This window comes from Castor canadensis, chromosome 1 (assembly GCF_047511655.1).
Source record: "Castor canadensis chromosome 1, mCasCan1.hap1v2, whole genome shotgun sequence".
Taxonomy (NCBI): domain Eukaryota; kingdom Metazoa; phylum Chordata; class Mammalia; order Rodentia; family Castoridae; genus Castor; species Castor canadensis.
Window position 1 is genome coordinate 194,433,725 of NC_133386.1, and position 25,353 is coordinate 194,459,077.

General features: G+C 37.2%; 1 long non-coding RNA gene and 1 pseudogene across 3 annotated transcripts in view; one reads left to right on the forward strand and one right to left on the reverse strand.

Annotated features, from left to right (window-relative positions):
• Nucleotides 1-25,353, forward strand: part of LOC141421776 (uncharacterized) — a 246,843-nt gene that overhangs the window by 205,473 nt on the left and 16,017 nt on the right. Inside the window, exon 3 of one of the 3 annotated variants that reach the window (XR_012446486.1) lies at nt 14,472-14,545. The exons of the other annotated variants lie outside the window; for them this stretch is intronic. This is a non-coding gene — a long non-coding RNA (uncharacterized lncRNA). The remainder of the gene's footprint in view (nt 1-14,471; nt 14,546-25,353) is intronic. 3 annotated transcript variants of the gene reach the window in all.
• On the reverse strand, nt 13,504-14,351 carry LOC109680241 (olfactory receptor 9I1-like; annotated as a pseudogene).

The following is a 25,353-nucleotide window of genomic DNA, read 5'->3' on the forward strand; positions in this document are numbered from 1 at the left end:
CACCTCTGTACTGATTTCTACAGTGATTGTAGTAGTTTACATCCTCTACTACACTGTATGTGTGTTCCTTTTCTCCAGCATCCTGACTTGATGATAGCCATTGTGACTGAGGTCAGATGGCACTTCGGTGTAATTTTGGTTTCATTTCCTTTATGGTTAAGGACATTGAACATTTCTTCATGTGTTCATTACCCATTTGTACTTCTGAGAATCATGTTTAGTTAATTTACCTCTTTCTTTATTTCATGGTCTCAACACAGTTTTGTTCAAAATTAAGTCATCAATTATAACAGTGGGGAAAAGTTGTTTTTCTCACAATAACAGTTAACAGAAAGAAATAGCATAGCAATTAATATAGCTCTTATAGATTTTTAAGATTGATTTTTCTATTTCTGCAAAGAATGCTATTGTAATTTTGATGGGAATTGCATTGAATCTGTACATTGCTTTCAGTAGTATAGTCATTTTCACAATATTAATTCTTCCGATCCATGAGCATAGGAGTCGTTCCATCTTCTGGTGTCTTCTTTAGATTCTTGTTTCAAAATTTTATAGTTTTATTGTGGAAGTCTTTCACATCTTTTTTTTTCTTCTTTTTTGGGGTTTAAAAAACTTTTTGTTGCAGAGAATATTATGTCTACAAAATTAACAGAATAATATATTAAGCCTGTTTTTCTGTCACTCAGGTCAATAATTATCAACTCATGGCTAACATTGTTTCCTTTATATTCCATCTACTACCTCTCTAAATTCTTTTCTTTGTTGTTGTGCTCCATAGTTTTACAAAAGTTCTTATAATGTATCAAATATATCATACTTAGATTTCCCCCTCTACTATTAGTCTTTCACATCTTTAATTAGATTTATTCCTAGGAGTTTTTTGTGGCTATTGTGAATGAAATTGTTTTCCTTATTTCTTTCTCAGCCAGTTCATTGTTAGTATAAAGGAAAGCTGTTGATTTTTGTATGTTAATTTTATACCCTACTACTTTGCTGAAGGTATAATTCAGGTGTAGGAGTTTCTAAAATGTAATCTTTAGGGTATTTTAAATATAGGACAATATCATTTGCAAATAGAGATAATTTGACTTTTGTATTGCCTATTTGAATCTTGTTTATTTCTTGTTTTGCCTTATTGCTTTGGCTAGAAATTCCAGTACTATACTAGAGGAGTGGGTAACCTTGTCTCCTTCCTGATTTTACAGAAAATGGTTTCAGTTTTCCCTTTTTTTTCAGTTGAATTTGATATTTGGTATTTTATCTTGTTTTTATATTTTTTTCTTTTATCATTTTTGCATTTACTCAGATGTGTATATATTGTTTGGGCTTCCCACCCCCCCCCACCCCCCTGCCAAACCTGTTCTACCCTGTTGTTCTTTGATTTTGTTGAAGGAGAACATAAGAGAAAATAAGGAGGACATAGCATTTTGCTAGTTTAAGATAAAGATAGCTACACAGAGATATTCCAAGTGTTGCTCTGATGCACATGTGTATTACAAACCACAATGATTCATCTCTACCAGACCTCTTCACTACTTCCTGATCCCCTTCCTACAGTGGCCTCTGCCAGTTTAAGATTACTATATTCACTCCTCTACAGTGAGCACATCAACCACATCCAAGTTTTAGGTTTCCTTCCCTTCCACTATTCCTTCCGTGTGTATTCTCCCCTTAGTGTGTCACCCATGTCCAATAATATTACTCATTTGTTTCTATAATCTGCATATGAGGGAGAACATGTGGCTTTTGGCCTTCTGAACTTGACTAACTTCACTTAAGATGGTGTTCTCCAGTTCCATCCATTTACTTGTGAATGACAAAATTTCGTTCTTCATTGTGGCTGAATAAAATTCCATTGTGTATACATACTGCATTTTCTTAATCCATTCATTGGTAGTGGTACATCTTGGCTGTTTCCATGGCTTGGTTATTGTGAATAGTGCTGTTATAAACATGGGTGGGTGTGCAGGTGCCTTTGGAATAACCTAAGTTGCATTCTTTCGGGTATCTCCCTAAGAGTGGTATTGCTGGATCAGTTTTTCCCTGTTTGGTATGATGTGGACTATAGGTTTGTCATAGATAGCCTCCATTATTTTGCAGCATGTTCCTGCTTTTCCTAGTTTCTTCAGAGCATTTATCATGAAAGGATGTGAAAGGCTTTTTCTCCATCTGTTGTGATGATCATGTGATTTTTGTCCTTGATTTTGTGTATGTGCTGCGTTATATTTATTGATTTAAGTATGTTAAACCATTCTTATATCCCTACAAAGAAACCATCTTGAACATGGTATATGATTTTTTTTTTGTGCTAGTACTGGGGTTTGGGCTCAGGGCTTCATCCTTGCTTGGCAGGTACTCTACCTCTTAAGCCATAACTCCAGCTCAGTGTATGATCTTTTTAATGTGTTATTGAGTTCAAGTTGCAAGTATTTTATTGAAGACATTTGCATCTATGTTGATCAAAGAAATTGGTATGTAATTTTTTTTCTGTTATTTTCATCTGGTTTTGGTATCAGGTAATATTGGCTTCATAGAATGGGTTTGACAACATTTCTTCCCTTTTATTTCATGGAATAATTTGAGGAGTGTTGGTGTTAGTTCTTTGAGTCTGGTAGCATTTAACAGTGAATCCATCCTGTCCTAGCTCTTCTTCATTGTGAGACTATTACTGCTTAAATCTCAATGTTTGTTATAGAATGCATCTAGATATTTATCCTATTCTTTTAGATTTTCTGGTGTATTAGAATATGAATTTTTGAAGTAATCCTGAATGACTCTCTGGATTTTGTTGATATTAGTTGTGATATACCCCTTTTCACTCTAATTTTATAGGTCTGTGTCTTCTCCCTCCTTTTGTTTAGTTGCCCAAGAGTTTATCAATCTTATTTAGAACAAACTTTTTGTTTCATTGATTCTTTGTATTTTTGTAGTCTCCATTTCATTAGTATTTATCCTAATCTTTATTTTTTTCCTTTGCATTGTAGCATTTACAAAGGTTCTTACAATGTATCAAATATGTCATACTTGAATTCCTTCCCTCCCTATCTCTCCCTCATTCCCCCTCCCCTGATTCCTGGAACAGTTTCAGTGGGTATCATTTTTGCATTTGCGTACGTGTGTTTTTGCAACATATTCATCCTCCTACCCTTTTCCCCCTGCCACCTCCTCCCTCCCACTGGTGCCAACTAATCCTTCCTCCCCCAGGCAGAACCTATTCTGCCTTCCTGTTCTCCGATTTTGAGAAGAAAACACATAAAAGATAAAATGAGAAATGTGATGTTTTGCTAGTTTGAGATAAAAATAGCTACACAAGGAGTTCCCTTGTGTTGTTCCCATGCATATGTGTATTACAGCTCCAATTGATTCACCTCTTCCAGTCCTCTTCACTCCTCCCAGGTCTGCTACCCATGGTGGCCACGGCCAGTTTAAAATTTCTATATTCACTTCCTGTACAGTAAGCACGTCAACCTCATTCAAGTTTTAGGTTTCCTTCCCTTGCCCTAGGGATGGTGAGCATTTTTTCACATGTTTTTTGGACTTCTTCTTTTGAAAAAGTGCTGTTCAGTTCAGTTGTCCATTTCTTTATTGGTTCATTGATTTTGAGGGAGTTTAGTTTTTTGAGCTTGCTGTATAGTCTGGTTATCAGTCTCTTGTCTGATGTATAGCTAGCAAAGATTTTTTTTTTCTCATTCTGTGGGTGGCCTCTTCAATTTAGAGACCATGTATTTTGTTATTTAATTTCATGTAGACCCATTTGTTGATCCTTTCCCTTAGTTGCTGAGCCACTTGTGTTTTACTGAGGAAGTCCTTGACTATGCTTACTGCTTCCAAGGTATTCCCTGCTTTTCCCTGTACTAGCTTCAAGGTTTTCAGGTTTGATTAATATCAAGGTCATTAGTTGATTAATATTGAGGACATCAATTTGTCCTTAATCCACTTTGAGTTGATACTTGTATCAACAAACATGGATCCAGCTTTAATTTTCCACAGGCAGATATACAGTTTTCCCAGCAACATTTGTTGAAGAGGCTGTCTTTTCTCCATTGTATGCTTTTGGCACCTTTGTCAAAAATTTATTGGACTTCATATCTGAGTCCTCTATTCTGTCCCACTGGTCTTTATATCTATTTTTGTGCCAGTACCATGCTGTTTTTATTGGTATGGTATTATGATACCTCCAGTGTTGCTCTTTTTGCTCAGTATTTCCTGGGCTATTTGCTATCTTTTGTGTTTCCAAATGAACGTTAGGGTTGATTTTTCAATATCTGTGGTGAATGTCATTGGGATTTTGATAGGAATTGCATCAAACATATAGATTGTTTTTGGTAGTATAGCCATTTTCACAATGTTGATTCTGCCAATCCATGAGCATGGGAGATCTTTCCACCTTCTGTAAACTTCTTTAGTTGCTTTCTTCAATGGTTTGCAGTTTTCTTTGTAGAGGACCTTTATATTGGTTGTTAAGGTTATTCCTAGGTATTTGATTTTTTTTGAGGCTATTTTAAATGGAATTGTTTTCCTATGTTCTTTCTCAGTCTGTTCATTATTGGTATATGGAAAGGATACTGACTTTTGTAAGTTGATTTTGTATCTTGCTACTTTGCTGAAGCTGTTTATGGTGTCTAGAAGTTTTTGGGTAGAGTTTTTTAGGTCTTTTTGATATAAGAACATGCATCTTCTAATAGGGATAGTTTGACTTCTTCTTTACCTATTTGTATTCCTTTTATTTCTTCTTCTTGCCTAATTGCTCTGGCTAGGAATTTCAAGACTATGTTGAATATGAGTGGGGAGGGTGGGTACCCTTGACTCATTCTTGACTTTAGGGGAAATGGTTTCAATTTTTCCCCATTAAGTATGATGTTGGCTATAGGTTTGCCATATGCAGCCTTTATTATGTTAAGGTACATTCCTTCTATTTCTAGTTTCATCAGAGCTTTTATCATGAATAGACATTGAATTTTGTCAAATGAGTTTTCTGCATCTATTAAAACGATCATGTGATTTTTGTCTTTGCTTTTATTAATGTGCTGTATTACATTTAATTTGCATATGTTGAACCACCCTTGCATCCCTTGGATGAAGCCAACTTGGTCATGGTGAATGATCTTTCTGATACGTTGTTGGATTCTGTTTGCCATTATTTGGTTGAGGATTTTTGCATCAATATTTAAAGGAGATTGTCCTGTACCTCTATTTTTCAGATGTGTCCTTGTCTGGTTTTGAGATGAGTGTGATACTGGCTTCATAGAATGAGTTAGGCAGTGTTCCATCCCTTTCTATTTCATGGAAAAGTTTAAGGAGTATTGGTATTAGTTCTTCATTAAAGGTCTGGTAGAATTCAGTGGAGAATCCATCAAGCCTTGGACTTTGCTTTTTGGGGAGACTCTTTTTAAAATTAATTAATTAATATATTTATTTTTTGTTCATTTATTCACACATGCATACATTGTTTGGGTCATTTCTTTGGAGAGACTCTTTATTGCTGCGTCAGTTTCATTGTATGTTATAGATGTTTCAGTTATTAATACCCTCTTGGTTCAGTTTTGGATGGCCATATGTATCTAGAAGTTTGTCCATTTCTTCTAGATTTCCAATTTATAGGTTCTCAAAGTAGTCCCTGATAATGCCCTGGATTTCCTTTGTGCTTGTTGTTATCTCTCCTTTTTCATTTGTGATTTTACTAATTTGGGTCTTTTCCCTCCTCATTATAGTCAGATTTGCCAAGGGTCTGTCAATCTTGTTTATTTTTTCAAAAAAGCAGCTTTTTGTTTTGTTGATTCTTCATATTTGTTTTGGTCTCTATTTTGTTAATTTGGGCACTTATTTTTTATTATTTCTCTTCTACTTGTGGGTTCAGCTTGTTCTTGTTTTTCTAGAAGTTTGAGATGTAGCATTGTGTTATTAATTTGAGATCTCTCTGTGGTTTTAATATACACTCTCATGGCTATAAACTTTCCTGTTAGGATTGCCTTTGCTGTATCCCATAGATTCTGATAGGTTGTTTTCATTTTCATTAAATTCCAGGAACTTTTTGATTTCCTCTCTTATTTCTTCTATGACCCACTGATCATCAAGCAATGTGTTGTTCAGCCTCTAATTGTTTGAGTATTTCCTGCTGCTGCTTTTGTTGTTGAGTTCTAGTTTTATTGCATTGTTATCAAATAGTATGCAAGAAGTTATTTCAATTTTCTTACATTGAAATATTTTTGTGTCCTAAGATATGGTCTGTTTTGGAGAATGTTCCATGGGCTGCTGAGAAGAATGTATATTGTGCTGTTGCAGTGAAAATATTCTTTAGACATCAGTTAGGCCCATTTGATCTATGGTGTCCTTTAGTTCTAGGATTTCTTTGTTGATTTTTTGTCTGGTTGACCTATCTATTGGTGGATAGAGGGGTATTAAAGTCTCCCACTACCACTGTGATGGTGTCTGTATGTGCTTTTAAGTCCTTTAGTGTATGTTTGATGAAGTTGTTTGCACTGACAACTTTTGGGTGCATATAGCTTTATAATTGTTATTTCCTTTTGATGTATTGTCCCTTTTATTAGCATGAAGTGATTTCTTTGTCTCATTTGACTAATGTAAGTTTGAAGTCTACTTTGTCTGATATAAGTATTGCTACTTCTACCTGTTTTTTGGGACCATTAGCTTGGTAAATCTTCTTCCAGCCTTCCACCCTAAGCCAATGTTTGTTTCGGTCAACAAGGTGGGTCTTTTGTAAATAACAGACTGTCAGGTCTTCCTTTTTAGTCCAGTTTGCCAAATGGTATCTTTTGAAGGGGAGTTGAGTCCATTAACATTTAGTGTTAGTACTGAAAGGTATGTGGTGATTCATTTAGTTGCTTTATTGTTTAAGGATTTGAGTGTGTGCAGCTGAATCAGTGCTACTGAGTGCTTGCCTGAGATTTAATACTTCCTGTCCTTTTGTCATTATGTTTGTTTTCATTTTCTGTGTGTAGGATTCCTTTCTGAATCTTCTGTGTGGTGGCTTGGTTTTTGTTTCTGTTTATTGTGGAAGATTTTATTCCTCCATCAATTGATGGAGATTTTATTCCTCCATCAATTTTGAATGATAGTGTTGCTGGATAGAATATCTTAAGACTGAAATTGTTTTCTTTCAGTGCTCGAAATACCTCACTCCAAAACATTTCTTTTAAGGTTTTGGTTGAGAAGTCTGTTGTTATTTTGATGGGTTTATCTTATATGTTATTTGTTTTTTTCTCTCCTACAAGCCTTTGCTGTTCTTTCTCTGTTCTCTGCGTTAGTTGTTTTAACAATAATATGCTATGGAGAGGTTTTTGTTTTTTTTTTTTGGTTAAGACTCTTTGGCTTCCTGTACCTGACTGGACAACTCTTTCTTAAAATCTGCAAAATTTTCTGTTATTTTGTTGAATATATTATGTATTCCTTTGGCTTGCACCTTTTCTTCTTCTTCCATGCCCTTGATTTACATGTTTGGTCTTTTGATGGAATCACTGTGTTCTTGCATATTCCTTTTGCAGCTTTTGAGTCTTTTGTCTATGAGTTCCTCTGTTTTCTCTTTAATATCTATTTTGTCTTAAAGTACTGAGATTCTTTCTTCCACTTGTTCTAGTCTGCTAGAGTGGGTTTCTCCTGTATTTTTTTATTTGCATTAAGGAAATTTTTATTTCCAGGGTTTCTGTTTGATTCTTTTATTCTGAGGTTTTCCATATCTTTGTCAAATTCTTCCTTCATATCTTGTGCTGTCTTCTTTATTTCATATAACTCTTTTTTAAAATTGTCTCCTTTGTTTCACTTTGGAGTTTGTCAAAGTCCTCTCTGAGTTCATTTAGTTGTTTCTGTGTCTTCTCAAGTTTTTTGTTTGTAGCGTCTTGATCTATCTTGAGTACATCTTGTACTTTCTGGTTAACTGTGTCTTGTAGCTTCTCTATGAGTGTCTCTGTAATCTCTTCTGTAATTTCCTCTTTGAGGTGTTTTTGTGGGTGTCATGGAGCTCATTGGTGATATTTGTCATTGTTCTGTTAGTCAGGAACTGAGTATTCATTTTCTTCATTTCCCACTAAATTCTCTATTGAATTGGTCTTTTTGGGGGTAGGATTTCCTGGCCTCCTTCTCCCCATGCTTCTATGATGTGCTGTGTTCCTGTGTTGTTGAGTGACTAATTGGGGATTTTAATCACCTGTTATCTTCCCCTTGACTCAATTACTGTGCTATGACTGGCTTAGTCATTAGCTAAGTTGATGTGCTATTTCTGTTCCCTGACTAGGTGGTACAAATTAATAATAACAAATTCACTGATTCAATACTGGACCAGTTATTTACAAAATATGCAGTGAGACCCATAGTGATATTATCTATAAGCCGTGGAGATTAGGGGGATAATGATTGTTTGGGTAGAGGTGGATACTTAGATATTGAAAGAACTGGCACTGGAGCAAGGGGCAAGAGGAGAGATGGGGTGAGGGGGAGGGGTGTGAGGCATGGGATTTCTAGGGTACTAAGCCCCTTGTGTGTGTTGACATATAGTTCTGTAGTTCTGTAGAAGAGAGTGCTATTGTCAGGGTTGCTGAGGGATAGACAGGATGGGGTAATGTGTAAAGTTGGTATAATAGACTATTCAGTGGGTGGTGTATTTTGAGGAGGTCAAGGTAGTGAGGGGAGAGGGAAGGAGAGGAGAGGAAAGTGAGGAGGGGGAAAAGGAGCAGAAGATAGAAAGGGATGAGAAAGGAAAAATTGGGGTACAGAAAGTGGGGCAATAGATGGCTGAGTGAGTTAGTATTAAGACAGAATGGAGAAGGGAGTTAGGTAACAATAAGATGGAAGAAAAAATGAAGAGAATAAAAGTTAAAATTAAAAATAAAAAAAATACAAAAAAATAAAATAAAAGTAAAGCCCAATAAGCTCAATGAATGTTCAGGGCTCTTTCCTCTGCTCTGGTTGAGGTGGTGATGCCTTTAGTTTTTCTATATGGGCTTTGACCAAAACCATCCTTTCTTAAGGTTGCTATGTTGGGTTGCATGGCAATGAGTGTTGCTCTTCCCTGTCAGACAGCTTTTGGTGCGCTCAGCTCTGGGTGTTTGATCCCGGGCTTCCTTAGTGCAGTGGGGCCTCTAGAGCAAGCATATTCTCAGAAGTCCCATGAGGGGTTGGTGAATGATTGACCCTTCCACTCACAGGGCAAACCTGTGAGATAGAAATGAACTTTTCTCTTGGTGAGACTGTCAGTTTCAGCTTGCTCCCAGTTTCTCCAAGGTGGTGCAGTGCCTGGCTTTCCCCATAGCAGCTGCTGAATTGCCTCACCCACACACTTTTTCAGCTCTGCTTTTCTACCCCTCCTGGCCAGGCAGAGGGGAAATATTCCCTCTGTGTGTTTGGCCACCAGTTTTGTCCAGAGGGGGGTAATCGGCTCCCCAACTGTTTTAGAATATGAGGTTGCCTCCTAAACAGTGTGTTGAGCTCACCTGGTGGGTTAGCAAATTTGCTTGGTTGAAAACAGGTCAGCTACAGGGCAGAGAAGGCAGGCAGCAGATAGAGGTTTTTTTGTCTGCTTATGTTTGGCAGGTCCCAGTCTTCCCAGATGCTTGCAGCAGCTCCGTTCTGTGGTTCTCTGTGTTTCCTTATTGTTGCATTATTAAGGTTGCAGACACACTAAGACAGAGAGATCTGTGCAGGTCAGTGGCAGTCAGAGGTTCTGTGTCCACATGTTTTATGGCGCATCCAGGTAATCCCAGATGCTTGCAGGTCTCTGCTGTTCTCTGCATTTTGTTGTAGCTTTACTGACTCAGATGGGAGGGAATTAAGAGAGAAAAAGAAAAAAAAAAAGTGATGAATTGGCTGGTCTCTCTGACCCTGCTGTCAGCCGTTCCCAGCTGGCAGACAGGTGGGCCTGCAGCAGCTGTCTGACCCTGCACTGGGCTGTTATGCTCTTTAAAAAGTTAGTTTAAGGGTCAGTCAAAAACATTATGTGGCCTCTCTGTGTTGGTGCTGTCTCAGTTGGCAGAGAAAAGCAGTATTACCCTATCCTTGCTGCCACAGAAATCTGGAGTAATTGTTTAAAATCGTGCGGTTCAAGGTCCCAGGGTCTGTCAGCTATCGACCATCTTGCTTTTTTCCCTACTCTTTAAAAAATATTTTATTTTTGAATTAGCATACATTAACAATATGAGGAGGCGTCTTTGTGATAATTCCATAGATATATAAAATGTACTTTGAACAAGTTCACCCCTCTATCGTACTCCCATATCCCCCTCTTCCTTCCTCCTCTCCCCTTTTTCAAGCAGCGTTTGTCACTTTCATTATGCTGAAATGTACTTTGGTTCTCTTCACCCTTCAGTATCTTTTTTTCACCCTCCTTCCTTCAGCTGATTTCCACCCACCTTAGGCAGTCCTTTTACATTCACATCCAATGATTATTGTCATAATAATCATCAATATTTTAGGTCTAAGTTTCACAAATGAGTGAAAACAATGTATTTCGTTTTTTGAGCTTGGTTTATCTTGCTTAACATATTGATCTCCAGCTCTATTTTCTTGCAAATGACATCATTTGATTTTTCTCTATAGCTGAGTAATACTCCACAGTATGTTTCTCTGTCTTTCTCTATTTATCATCTAATTTTCTTTATCACTGTTTGGTTGTTGGGCTTTTGGCTGATTCTACAGTTTCTGTGTTGTGAACAGAGCTGCAGTAAATATGAGTAAGTAGGTCTCTGTCTTGTAGACCAATTTATATTCCTTTGTATATATGCCCAAGAGTGGTATAGCAGAGTCGTAAGGTGAGTGTGATTATGGATTTTTGAAGAATTTCCATACTGATTTCCACAGTGGTTGCACTAGTTTACGCTCATCCCATAGTGTATGAGGGTTCCTTTTTCTCCACATTCTCACCTGCATTTGTTGCTATTTGTTTTCTTGGTGAGAGCCATTCTGAGTAGGTTGAGATAGAATATTAGTGTAGTTTTGATTTTCATTTCTTTTATGTCTAAGGATGCTGAACATTTCTTCATGTATTTATTAACCATTTGTATTCTTCTGAGAACTGTATGTTCAGTTGATTTGACCATTTATTCCTTTATTATTTATTTTTTTTGTGCTCTTTGTATATTCTGGATATTACTCATTTATTCACTTAATAACTGGTGAAGATTTCCTCCCATTCTGTAACTAGTCTGTTTATTTTGGTAAAAGTGTTTTTAATCATGCAGAAATTTTTAAATTTGATTCAATCCCATCTGTCAATTCTTGCTCCTATTTCCTGGGCTGTTTGAAGTCCAACAGGTTAGACCAGAAAGTGCTATTTTTAGGTTGAGTCCCTTCAGAGAGGCCCCAGGAGTTAGGGATGAGCCCACTCCCTATGTGTTTGTCAGTGGTTTCCCTGTCTGGCATAGTGTGGTTTGCAGTTCCTCTCTGAGGCATAGTACAGCTAGTGTTTCTCCTCTGCTGAATGTCATGATTCCTGGAAGGTGGTTAGCACTTCCTGTCCAAGTAGTTCTGTCTGTTTTCCTAAGTCTAAGTTTAAGTTGCAGTGAGTTACCTGTGTCCATACTGATTCTCTGTGGTGATTGCTTGCTTAGCCAATGAGGGGGCTTTGGAGATAAAACAGTGCAGGCTTTTCTGTTCTCCCCTGTTGAGAGGTTTATTTGTAAGGTCCCTCCTGAGATGTACCAGTAAGTAACTTGGGGGCTCACTCCCTGTCCTCCGCCTGCTGCATAGGATGCACAACTTCAGCCTTAAACATTAAACGTGTTTTTTCAGAGTGCTAGCTTATATGCTTGTGGGACAGCCTCACAAGGAGGCTTTTATTTTCTTCTTTACTTGAAGCACTATTGCAGGGATTCTCCCTCTTCCTTCCCATTTTACAGTGCTTTATGTTTGAGTCCTTTGCTACAATAATAAATCTAAAGTTCAATATTTATTTATTTCTGTTGGTTTGTCTACTGTTTACTGTTGCCCACCCAACTCTGCCTGTAGTCATGAACCCAATGTATTGTTTCAGATTCCTGGAGGCTCAAGAAAGTACTGGGTGCTTCTAATCCACCATTTTCTTATCTGTAAAATAATATATTCAATAAAAAAGACATCATTTAACTGTCTTTGACTATGTGAGATGCAAATAAATGCACACCCAGTTAAACATGCAAGGGTTTTATATCTTGGTGCAAAGAATTGAGTAAAATTTCTCCCTCAGCCCATTGCATTTCATCACCTGTGGTTCATGAGCTTTTTTCATTTTTGGCAAGGGACCAGATTAAACATCAGACATTAAGGAAAAGAAGGAAAACAATCTATATTGAATGCATGATTTATGCTAGGAGATTTTGAATTCATAATCTTATTCACTTTTTGCATTGTCTTTTGTATTAGAAATTGTTATGGTTTTTTAGTCCTGAGAAATTAAATAATTCACTTAAGTCTCATAAGGAATGAGTGGCAAAATCAAGACTTAGATTCATCCTGACTCTATGCTTTGTCTATTGCTGTGTACTCTGAATATTCTATGAAACATGAGGAAATGATTTCTAAATTGCAAAGTGGAAGTTTTAGATTTAACCATATATTCCCCATTTGCACTAAAATATTGCCATTAAACTCAAAGGATCATACAAGTAACACAATTCATCTAAAAGCCATTACTGAGAGTTCATCTGATATAGACTTTTGACTTAGCAATGAAGGAAACAAAGACTGCTCTCAAGAGTCTTGTAGGAGAAGTTATGGTTAATTTCCCTCGAATCACCTCTTTGTAGGGAAGGCAATGTACGGTTCAGCTGTCTATACCTGTCATTGTTAAACTGAGAAACAGGATGTTTGGTAAATGAGAGCTGCTAGTGAGGTAGGCAGTAAAGTGAGGGGAGAAGAAATGCATCCTTCAGAACCTAGAAGTGGGCCTATATGGGACCTTTCCAAAACTATGGTAGCTTAGTTCATCTTGATGATAGCTACGTAATTCAAGCAGGAACTGCAAATCTAGTGACTTATCAATTGGCCAGGCAACTTATAAGTTCTCTTTTTCTGGCCTGAGTAAGAAGGGAGATACTGTACTGGTGAAAGGGGAAGCATGTAATATACGACACTCAATGGTAATTGAGGTAGCCACATATTTAAATGGAAAAAATGGTCAATTAGCTCAATTCATAGGGATCCTCAGATGTAATCTTTGACACAGAGAACATTATAATGTTGATTACAGCAAAGACAAGAGGTAAAGGTGGCAGGCCTTGGGATCAGGTGAAGTAACTTAAAACCTTTGGCCCTCAGATTCTATAAGTGATGACATCAGAGAACAGCAGGAGACAGCTGAGTGCCAAGGAATAGACTGAATGTGGGAGATGGTGATAAGGGAAAAGTACTATAGAACTGTTGGATACAAAGTTCACCATATTGTAGCTCTTATCATATGCCTGGTGGTACTTGTCTGTCTTCTTTCTGTGCATGGATACAGTATGCCATAGTGCTGGTGCCTATTAGAATGTATTGATGTAGGGAAAACATTGAGAGATGACTCTCTCAGATCTACATACCCTAGGACACCTGGAATCTACCAGTGACCTTTCTGAAGGCAGCTTTCACATCCTTGTTTCTCAGGCTGTAGATCAGAGAGGGTTCAGCATGGGGATGACCACTGTGTAGAAGACAGACACAACCTTGTCTTCTTCGAGGGATTTACCTGAACCACTCCATCTATACATGAAGGTGAGGGTCCCAAAGAAAAAGGCCACAGCAGTGAGGTGGAAGACACATGTGGAAAAAGTCTTGGCCCTGCCACATGAAGATTTCATTCTCAATACCATCTTGATGATGAACAGATAGGAAATCAGGATGACCAAGGTCTTGGCCAAGATAACAAAGTTTGCAAAGAAGACAATGAAAATCTCAGTGTTCATTGTGTCAGTGCAGGCAAGCATCAGCAGGGGTGGGAGGTCACAGAAGAAGAAGAAGTTGATTTTATTATCCTCGCAGAGAGGGAGAAGGTGCTTGTGGTATGCAGAATCTCACAGACTAGGCTCTCACCACCAAAATCCAGCAGATTTTGGGACTCATGATCACAGTGTAGAGCAGTGGGTCACTAACAGCAGCATAGCAGTTATAGGCCATCACAGCCAGCAGGAAAAACTCTGTACCTGCACAGATGGTGAAGAAGAAGATGAACTGGGCAGCACAGTGGCTTTGGAAATGACTGTTTTACTGGAGGACATTGTGGCCAGGATCTGAGGGGTGATGACTGAGGTTTAACAGGCATCTAAGAAGGAGAGATGGCTCAAGAAGAAGTACATTGTGGTGTGGACTTGGACATCCACTTGGATGAGAATAATCACCCCCCAGTTCTTCATGAAAATGACAAGGAAAGAACTGAGAAACACCATGAAGAGGGGGGGATGAGAATGAGGTTAAAAAAAAAGCCAGAATTAAAGGATGGATTCTTTTTTTCTATGGTAGAAATTGTTTGCAAATCTGGATCTATTTACAGGGTTTTTCTCCTTCTTTTTTAGCAATTCTGAACAAGGGTGATTGTCCTTGGGCATTTCCTGAATTTATGGAGCTGAGCCTTGAGCTGGTGTTTCTGGTATGAATTAATTCTTGTTTATATTTTAGAAATTTCTGTGAAGATAAGAGACATGTGATCTCAAGTTTTGAAGGAACCAAGAAAACAGGCTCCAATCTCATCTCAGACTGGCGCCTCCTCTATGGCATACTGATCATGTGGTCATTTGTCAGTATAAGCCTCCATAAATGTAGAGTTTCCCTTGTCACTTCTCTTTTTGGACTTGTGTGCTTTCTCTCAGTAACTTCTACACACTGAACTTAGGTTCATCACTTCCAGACACTCACATGAATTTAATTTCTTCTTTTTATGAAACTCTTTCCAAAATTGGAAGGTAATCAACCTTTTCTTGTCGTTGATTATTCCCTTACAGTATACAATGATATTTTTCTTATTACTATATGATTATTTTTGCAGACAGTAAAAATTGCCTAGTTGTATAGTAATTAATAAGTATTAATAATTAATAAGTAAAAGTTGTTCTCTCTGCTTTAGTCTTTACCACTCCATCATCTTCAACATATTGCATTATAAAAATTTACACCATTTGTAACACCTTGATTATAAATATGTTCAAATTTGTGCTCTTTTGGTCTGTTAGTTGTGTAACTTTGAGCAAGTTTTTGAACCTTTTGTGCCTCTATTTCTTATTCATAATGTTGAAAGAGTATGCCTGTATCATAGGGTTCTTTTGACTATTACATCATTTAATACCTTGTAATAGGTATATAGAAGTGCTCAACATACACAAAGAGGTAAATAATGTTAGTTACTATTGTTTTTGCTTTATTACCATCCATTTCCTCTTCTGAAAGATAACCCATTCACTTGCATGTACTTTGTTGCATTGCTGTCCGTATCTCTTAAATAATATTTTTGTTTTTCTCTCTGTATCTCTCTCTTCATATCTATAAGTATATATACATATATTTTAATAATTGAATAAGTTTGAACTCTCACTAAGCAAGATTCAAAATCATTCCCCTATTTGTTTTTTTCTTTGCTTTCCTACCCCTTAAAAAGTCTGTTTTTCTTTTTTTATTATATTATTGTTGTACTGAGGGTACACTGTGACTTTTACAATGTTCTTATAATATATCACAGTTGAATTCATCCCCTCCATCATTCTTCTATATCTTTCCCCCTTTCCTGAAATAGTTTCAACATCTCATTAAAAAAGTCATTCTTTTATTCCCTTCACATAACAATGCCTATCTTTTAGTTAAGTCTTTTGTATTTTGTCTATGGATTGTTTATAAAAATAGTAACTATGTTTCAGTATGATGATTGCATACATGAAATACACTAAATGACTAACTAGTGTAATTAGAGATGTAGAGAAAGATATGTTGTTATATTTCTGTTGCTTCTAGTAGAAACCTTTGAAATCAAGTGATCTTATTTTGGTATTTTAACAAATTGCTAAAAATAATTACATTTAGTTTGTTTTACATTTGAGTCATGACAATTTCTGCATTTCATAAAATTTCCTGTTGTCATATGGCATAGAACGGAGTCACATCATTGTAACATATGCTTGCCAGTGACCATTTCCCAGGTGCATCTGGGATCCTATTCAAAGTGCCCAACACTTAAGGGAAGCTTTTGCCTGGAAGTCCACATCCATATCTCCTTTCTTCAAAGGCATCTCTACTTTTCTAGAACATTCTGAATATAATAGATTTCTGAATTTTATAGATTCCTGTAGCAATTCTGTTGGACAAGTGACATTAATCTATTATTTGTGGATGAGAAACTGAGACCAGACTTAAAACCATGTGTTGACCTCTCTTGTTGAGGAGCAAGGGTCCACACTCCAAGACTCCACATTCCATTATTATACTTCTCCCCTTGAACCTTTTGCCTGGCTTCTTGTTTTTTTTTTCTTTTTCTGTGGTACTGGGGTTTGAATTCAGGGCTTTGTGCTTGTTAGGCAGGACTCTCCCGTTTTAGCCATACTTCCAGCCCTTTTGTTCCCATCAATTTGGATATAGGGTCTTGCTTTTGGCCCAGGCCAGCCTGGACTGTGATTCTTACATTTCATGCTTCCTGACATTGCTGGGATGGTGCATGTCACCACCCCACTCATCCACTGAGATGAGGCCTCACAAACTTTTTTGCTCAGGCTGTGTCTGGAACTGCGAGCCTTCTGATCTCAGCCTCTTGTATACCTTAGGATGAGCGGCACGTGCCACTGTTCCTAGCTATGGTTGAAATCAGATCTCACAAACTTCCTGCCTGGGCAAATCCTCCTGCATTCAGCCTCACAAGTAGCTAGGATTATGAGTGTAAGCCACCGGCCCATGGCTTTTCCTTAAGTTGGAATTTGTTAATTCAGATTCCCTGAATCTCTAACCAAATCTATGAATATCAAAATTACATTACTAAGAAATTCCTTTCCATCTGCACAACCAGAAAATCTATTTGCTATAGCAACAAAGGATTGGAGACACATATTTTAGCTAGTAATTACTGAGTACATAAAAAGCAGACAGGCACTATTCAAATGAGCTGTAGTTACTTAAGCATAATATTATGGGGCTTTGCATTGTAAATTCTCAGTTCCTGATAATAATCATCACTGATCATGGCATTTGATTGTTTTCTCTGCTATCCCAATCCCTTTCCTTCCCCTATCCTCATGGGTACTCACTCTAGTGTATCCAAAATATATATCCTTCCATATTCATCTATTAATATGTACATATTTAAATATATAGTTGTTTGGGTGTACTTTAACATTTACATTTGCAGTGTTGTGATACAAATCCCATTTTATTTGTTTTTCCACGCTGACCATATTTTTTGTGATTTGTCTATGTACTGTAGGGTACTCTAGTTTATGATTTGTGATTTTATTATGATCTTCCTTGGTATGCTCATAGCATATTTAACTTATCCATTCTGATACAGATTTTGAGTACTTTGCATATATTATCTTATTTAGTTCAGAAAATAACCCTTTAAGGAGTTGTTATTATCTATTTTTACCAAGGAGCAATTTAAACCTCTTGCAGATTAATTTGTCTAAGCTTATTGAGAGGAGAAGGAAGAATTGGTTGCTGGCAAATTCTGTGCTCCTTGCTATAATTTTGTTTTGTTTGATTTACTACATTTTACTGCATCTTCGTAACTTGTGGAATCAAAGAAACCTCTTTGCAGTTACTTAGACCCTTCTCACTTTCAAACCATGAAGGAATTTGTCTAATTTCAGCTCCTTTTTCAGCATCTAAAACTGTCAAAGTCCATTTCCTGTCTATCTCAGGGTTAGTTTGTGGGTGTTCCTTCCAACAAAGGACTAAATTCTTCAAAGCATCTGACCAGAGACTTAGTGGAAGATTGTTGGGGTTCAGATGCAGCCACACACATCCTTCCTCCAGTACTGCAAGTTGGTGAAAGACATGCCCATCATATAGATGAACAAAGTGAAGCTTAGAGCATTTAGGGAAACTGCCCAGCTCCCTACCCACCTAGAATGGAACATAATTAACATCTGAACCCACTACTTTCTAACTCCAAACACTGAGCTCTTTCTACCACATCATCTTGGTATGAGTTTGGGATGAGAATTGCTCTTTTACAGATCTAAGCCTCAAACTGTGTTTTTTTTTTTTTTTTTTTTATGGTACTGGGGTTTGAACTCAGGGTTTCATGCTGGTTAGGCAAGATACTCTACCATGTCCCCAGCTCTCAAACTTTTCAAATCAAAGCGCCTCTCTAACATAATTCATATGTGAGGAGGATTAAGATTGATTTTAGAGGTTTATTTTAATAGCCATATTGTTTCTTTTCCTTCCTTATTTATGGGTGAAGACAGACTTAGTTGAACCTATCTCTTTTTGGTATGTGTTTGAGAAAATTTCTTATCTAGGTAGAGACTCAATTTTCCCCAGAAATATTTTTTTTGAGAAATTAGAATGGATTTTTATAGAATGTGGTAGAGTTAGCTTACTTATCAGAAGGGTTTTTTCCAAGATATTTCCAAGATGTTTTACAGAAGGAAAACCACCAGAATCAGGCTGGTGATGCCCAGTTTTGTATGATGTTACGTAAGAGGAGGTTTGGAGCTACAACAGCTTGGTTGAAGCCCAGAGGATAAGGAAGCAACAGCCTCCCTGGACCTAGAACAGATTGCAAAACGGAAAGCAAAGGTTTCCATTTTGCTTTTTGCATTTTAGGAAAGACTCAAGATGGGTTGTCATTATTACCTGAATCGTGCTTTGATTATACTATGCAACATAGAAAATATGATAACTCTGGGTGGCATAGGAAAAGAGAAACAATATCTAAGGAGAGCCCATCAGAGAAGTGATGGTTCCTAAACTTCCTACTTTAACTTGTGACTAAGCTCAAACTCTTTCTTTCTTCTAAAGGTTGAATCCCTCAGAGATAGTGAAGGAACTCAAAAAGTTAACTTTCCTTACTTTAATGAAATCAATGACTCAAAATATTATTACACATTTACTGAACGTTTGCTCTGAGTTAGGTGCATGTTAAATGCTTTAAATGTATTATTTCCTTTCAACTTGAAATTAACATTAGGGGATAGGAATATTTATGTTTATTTTACAAATGAGGAAATTAAGGATTAGAAATATTACATATTTTACTTGAATTTTTACAGCTAAAAGGAAAAGATATTTAAATTCTCCCATTTTTCAACTGACCACATTTGAACTAATTGGCTGCATTGCTTCCCTAAACACTGGTAGACATTATTTGAACATCTACTCTGTGCCAATAATGATTTTACATTTGGCATACATTATCTTATACAATCTTATGACTCTATAAAATGATGTAATTTTGTTCAGGAGGAGAATAGGAGTTAGAGTAGCTAAATAAATTGTTCAAGTTCATATTACTGGAGTGTAATCCAATGACTTTATTCCAAATACAGAGCTATAACACATATGTTGTCTCCCTCCTAGCATCAGTAGAGCAAATATATTAATTTATTGGGAAATATCCTGTCTAATCTCTTAGCCTACTACCAGTCACCTTATAAAACTATCTATATGTTCAAATATTTTTATGTACTGTAAGGAAAAACCCCCAAATTAAAGCTGTAAGTTTAAAAAAAATTTGATCCAGTCTTACTTGTGCATTTTATGTGAGAGCCAAAATCCCAGGCTGGTCACAGTACCTTGAGATAATAATTCCCACAGAAAAGGCCACATTTTCTTCCCAGTACACCTTCCCTGTACTGCATGGACCTTACTTTAGGGCCAGTATCTCCCAGGGTTTCCAGGGAATAGATATGTCTTAAATACCTGGTGAAATAGTCCAGGTGGACTCATCTTGGGTTTGAATTCAAACCTAATATAAGATTGATAAAACATTTTGTAGTAAGCCCCTAAGATTTTTCAGATAGATGAATGTAGTTGGCTAGTTTTAGATTTTCTCCTTACTAAGGAAACCGGCCGGTATTTAATATGCATGAGGGAATGGTTCTGTGGGAGCTATGCAGTGGGCTCTTTGTTTTCCCTGGGTCAGGAATGAGCAACTGGGACAGCCCCCAGGGCTCCTGGGAAAAGCCAGGTCTGCCAGGGGGAAGGCACTTCAGAAAAGGCTCATTATCTCATCTTCACCACACATGTCGGAGAATGAAAGCAAACCTATTATTTCATGGCAACTCCTAAGACTTGTTATTTTAAAAGCTCAACTGAGTTTCTGTGGGGAATGAACTTGGTTGTTTTTGTCACTGGCCCTCATGTTCTGCTGTCCTGAACTTCGTGTTAGTGTAAGGACTGGCACTCAGATCTGTGGACTTTTGGTAAAAGACTCTTTACACTTACCTAGTTACACTGCACTCATTCTTAGTCCTGATCTCAAGTTTCATCTCAGGGGCTGAACCCCAGATGCATTGTCAGCAAGAGTGATTATTGGCTCAGGAGGGAATGAATCTGGCATAGTCTGAACATGTTTTTTTTGCATCTGCAGTGAGTAGCTTGTTAGCTCACTTCCTTTAAAGATCCATTTTGAGGGTTTCTATGGTCAGCTTTCTCTGTTCTAGCTCCTATCTCTTTCTTGTCTCTGAAATCCACAATCTCTGTTAGAGCCACATAATTCAGCCCTGTATTCCACTTTTCTTACCTTGCTTATAATGATTCCTTAGTGGTTAGTCTTACTTCCTCAGCTAGACTGGGGATCCCTGGTGTGTCCTTCCTTTCTGCCAACAATTTGTGTCTTACTTCATTAAAATAACACTCTGACTTGTTTTCTTTCATCTGCTCATTATTATAGGTTCTTGTAGAAGGGATCTCAAAGAGGCTGTGTGCCTCACTGGCTTCTAAGTAACACAGCTGGGATACACTCTTTGATAATTAGCAATCATTCAGCCTAGCCAGGGTAGTTTCTGCAATTGCAGATGGCAGATGATGTAAGAACATATTATAATGAAGGGAGACAGCCACAGATCAGGACTCCTGAAAGCACAGGGAACTGTGTTCCAGTGCATGCTGATAATATTGTTGTTTCCTATAATTAAATATCTTTTGAAATAATTGTGGGATAAGGGTATGTGTACTATTTTCGAATATTTCCTGGGGTGTGTACAAAGTAGTAGAGGCTGAGCCAGAGTGGGGGAAAATGAGGGAGAATATGTAGTAACGAAAATATTCCATTCACTGTTATCATGGAACTTGTAGAAGTAGGTTCTTGTAAAATATCTATTACTCCTCATTTCTTTTTGTGACAGATTAGGGGAATCTGGAGCACTTTAATGTATTACATAATTATTATTGATATCATTACAGAACTTCTATTTGGACTTTTGGAAAGCGTTGTCTTAGTCCCTCAATGGTATGGAATTTGGGAAAATATTTCCTGAGGGAATGTTCATAGAAGAAACCTGTAAGGGAGTAAATAAATGAAGGAGAACAGGGCTAACCAAGATGTCATTTCAGCTGAAGTGTAGCTTTGATATGACTCTTAGGAAAACTCTGGGATATCCTTATACCATGGGCCTAGATCTGCCTCTTGGCAAGGGATTAGTTTTTTTGCAGATCATGTCAGTCTTTCATTGACTATGAACCACCCCAACAGGTGGAGATGTGATTTTCTAGGCATTCCTAGGAAAAGCGGATCCTTTAGCTGAGGGTAATTCCTCAGGGAAAGATGCAGATATGTGCTCATAGCAGTTAATATGAGACAGATATGGCAACTGGGATACTTAAAGATTAGGAGCAACTGTCAAGTATTTGTACTTGAGGCTTCTGATGCCCCACAGGAAGTACACCTGATGGGAAGTTAAGAGAGGTGGTCTGATGAGAAAATTTGGATTCCTGGAACAAATCATGCTTTCAGCCATCTGGATCAAATGTTTTTAATTACATGAGTTGATAAATTTCATTTCTTATTTTGTAAGTCAGCTTTATTGGATTTTCTAACCATTTCAACTGAAAAGCATTTTAATGCCAACTCTGAGGTTTTAATTGTTTTATATATTTATATAGCCATTGGAATAGCTAGAAGAATGTACACCAAACTATCAGAATGAGTATCACCAGGCATTATAAAAAGGGTATGACTCTCATAATCTTTTTGTGGAGATTTATTAAAAAAAGATACACTATCAGGAAAAATTCAATAGGAAATATACAATAGGAAGAGCAAGTGGGTGAATACAGCCAAGGGAAATTGGAAAAATAAAAATAATGGGGAAAGAGAAGTAAATCTGCCTGACATAAAAGCTTACAATGGAGTTACAATGAATCAAACAATGTTTGTAAAAGAATTGGAGATATATCAATAGAACAAATCATAAAGCTTGCAAACATATCAAAGTATGTGTGAGAAGCTGGTATGTCATGATGGTGGAGAAGGAAGCATTTATTGAATCTCTGATGGTGGAATGATCACTTAACTATCTGGGATGAGAAATTTGAACTGTATCACACAGTTTACATAAAAAATTCGGATGCATTTAGTGTTATGTGGAAAATATAGGTGAATCTTTTCCCTTTTGTCATGTCTTGGTGGGAAAATGTTTTTAAAAGTGAAAATACAAAAGACATGATAAAAGTTATATGCATTTGTCAGTATAAAATGTTAAAAATTTCATATGCCAAAATACTACATAAAAATATGAAAGATAGGTAGGTATGGCATCTCTCGCCTGCAATCCCAGCTTCTTGGGAGGTGGAGATTGGGAGGTTCACAATTTGAAGCCAGCACTGGCAAAAAGTTAGCAAGACACCCATCTCAACAAGAAAGTTGGGCACAGTGGTGCAACCTGACATCTCAGCTATTTGGAAGGCATAGTAAGGAGGATTGTGATCTGAGGCCAGCTCCAGGGCAGAAAGTGAGAGAACCTATCCAAAAATAACTAAAGCAAAAAAGGACTGGGGGTTTGGTTCAAGTGGTAGAGTGCCTACTGAGTAAGTATTAGGCCCTGAGTTCAATTCCCAATACTGCCAAAAAGAATGAAAGGCAAATAATATAACAAAAAGATATTTCTCACACACCTCAAGGGCTTACTCTGTTGACTTTACCTCCCACCATCCTAAATTCATTTATTTCTCTTCCTCTCCCATGACACTAGGTTTTAGTAGTTGGATTTTCCTAGGTTGCACTACAGAGGTAAATAATATAAAAATCTCATTTGCTTACGGCAACAAGGATGTATTTCTCGCTCTTGGTACATGTTCTCCATAGGTCTGTTTGTCAGAATAGCTCAGGGTCCTAGGCACACTTACTACCTTATGGTGCTGGTCACCACAATGCCTGCCCCATTCAACCAGGGCCAGGCAGTGCAGTTCTAATCTGTGCGTGTGCGTTTGCACGTGTGTGTGTGTGTGTGTGTGTGTGTGTGTGTGTGTGTGTGTAGGTAGAACATTGGTACTCCCTGTCCCAGGGCTCCTCATCTCAGTACCCCCTCTCCAACAGTCTCCCAGTGTCCCTCTGCTTTTACTCTTGGATCTCTGTAACCTGTTTTCTTCATAGAATCCAGAGAAATTGTTTAAAACCTGTATTGGATATTGTAACTTCCTTGTGAAAAACTTGTGTTGGCTTCCCATCGCACTGAGAATCAAGTCTGATTTCTTACTGTGGTCTATGTGATCACATGTGATCTGCCCCCTGCCTACCTCATTTTTCATCTCTTACTAGCTTTCTATTTCTTGAGATTCCCAGCTTATTTCTGCCTCAGGATCTTTGCACTTATTATGTCTTCTGTCTGAAATGAAATGTTCTTCTCATAAGAAGGCACATTTGTGCCTTTTTTCCCTGCAGGTATCTGTAAATACCACATTGGAGAGACAATTTGACCTCCAGGAATTGCTTCTCTTCTATGACCTCATCTTCTCTTTTTTACTTACTAATTTTTTGTCATCCTAACAAATATCATATAAAGGGGTTCCACACATGCATCTAATGTACTACGATCAAATTCACCCCTCTATTACTCTTTCTTAAGCCCACCTCCTTCTTTCCCCTTTTAAATGGTTTTTAGAGGGTTTCATTATGCAATTTTCATATATTTGAATAATGTAATTCAGTTGTACTTACCTCCCCATTACCCTCCCTTTTCCCCTACCACATTCCACTGGTTTACCTGTAGTCCCTCTTTCACAGTCATGTCTTATTATTATTTTATTATGTCTAAATTTTGCATATGATGAAAACATCTACATGTGACATTTTTCTTTCTGAGCTTGGCTTATCTCTCTCAATATGATGATCTCCAGTTCCAACCATTTTCCTACAAATAACACAATTTAATTCTTCTTCACAGCTGACCAATACTCTGTTGTGTATATGAACCACACTTTTTAAAATTCATTCATTGGCTGTTAGACACTTAAGCTGATTCTGTATTTTGGTTATTGTGAATAGTGCTGCAATGTACATGGGTGTTCAGGTATCTCTACTGTATGTTGATTTACATTTCTTTCAGATATATGGCCAAGAGTGGTATAGCTGGATCATGTTATAGTTCTATTTTTTATTTTTTGTGGTACCTCCATACTGATTTCCATGGTGGCTGCACTAATTTACATTCCCACCAATGGTGTATAAAGATTCCTTTTTCTCTGTCTCTGTCTGCTAGAATATAAATTCCATGAGAATAAATATTTTGGTTTCCTTGTTCACTGCTATATCTCCAAAATATAGTCTAAAATAGTTACTGACATCATCTAGACTCTCAATAAATATTTGTCAAACAAATAAAAAGGCAGATCCTTAATGTTTCTATAATCAATCAGACAAGTCAAACACCTTATTAGAAAAATAGTTTCTGCTGGGTATTGAGGGGGTGGGGGGGGAGAGGGAGGGGGTGGAGTGGGTGGTAAGGGAGGGGGTGGGGGCAGGAGGGAGAAATGAACCAAGCCTTGTATGCACATATGAATAATAAAATAAAAAAAATAAAAAAAAAAGGAAAATGAAAAATATCACACTGCATACATAAATATGGACAATCATTATACCAATTAAAATAAATTAACTTAAAAAGAAAATGGGCAAAGGTTATGAATTCTGAATTTGAAAAAGAAGAAATAAAAATGGCTAGCTAATAGGTGAAAAATGTTAACATGATAAAAAGTAAAAAATTGTATGGAGCCATGAGATATCTTTTTGACTTTGTAACCACCAAATATTTAAAAGATTAGTACAATATCTGTTATTGACAGGGGTTTTGGAACACAGAACCCCTTCATATAGTGTGGTGTTCTGAGAAGTATATTGAAGGCAGTCTATTAAGTTGTATGAAGGTCTTTAAAAACAAGGCTACACTCCCCCCAGAGTTCTTCTGCTAGGAAATTATCCCAAGGAAGTAATCTGTAATGTCTACAAAGATCTATGGTAATGATAATGTTATTTTTAAT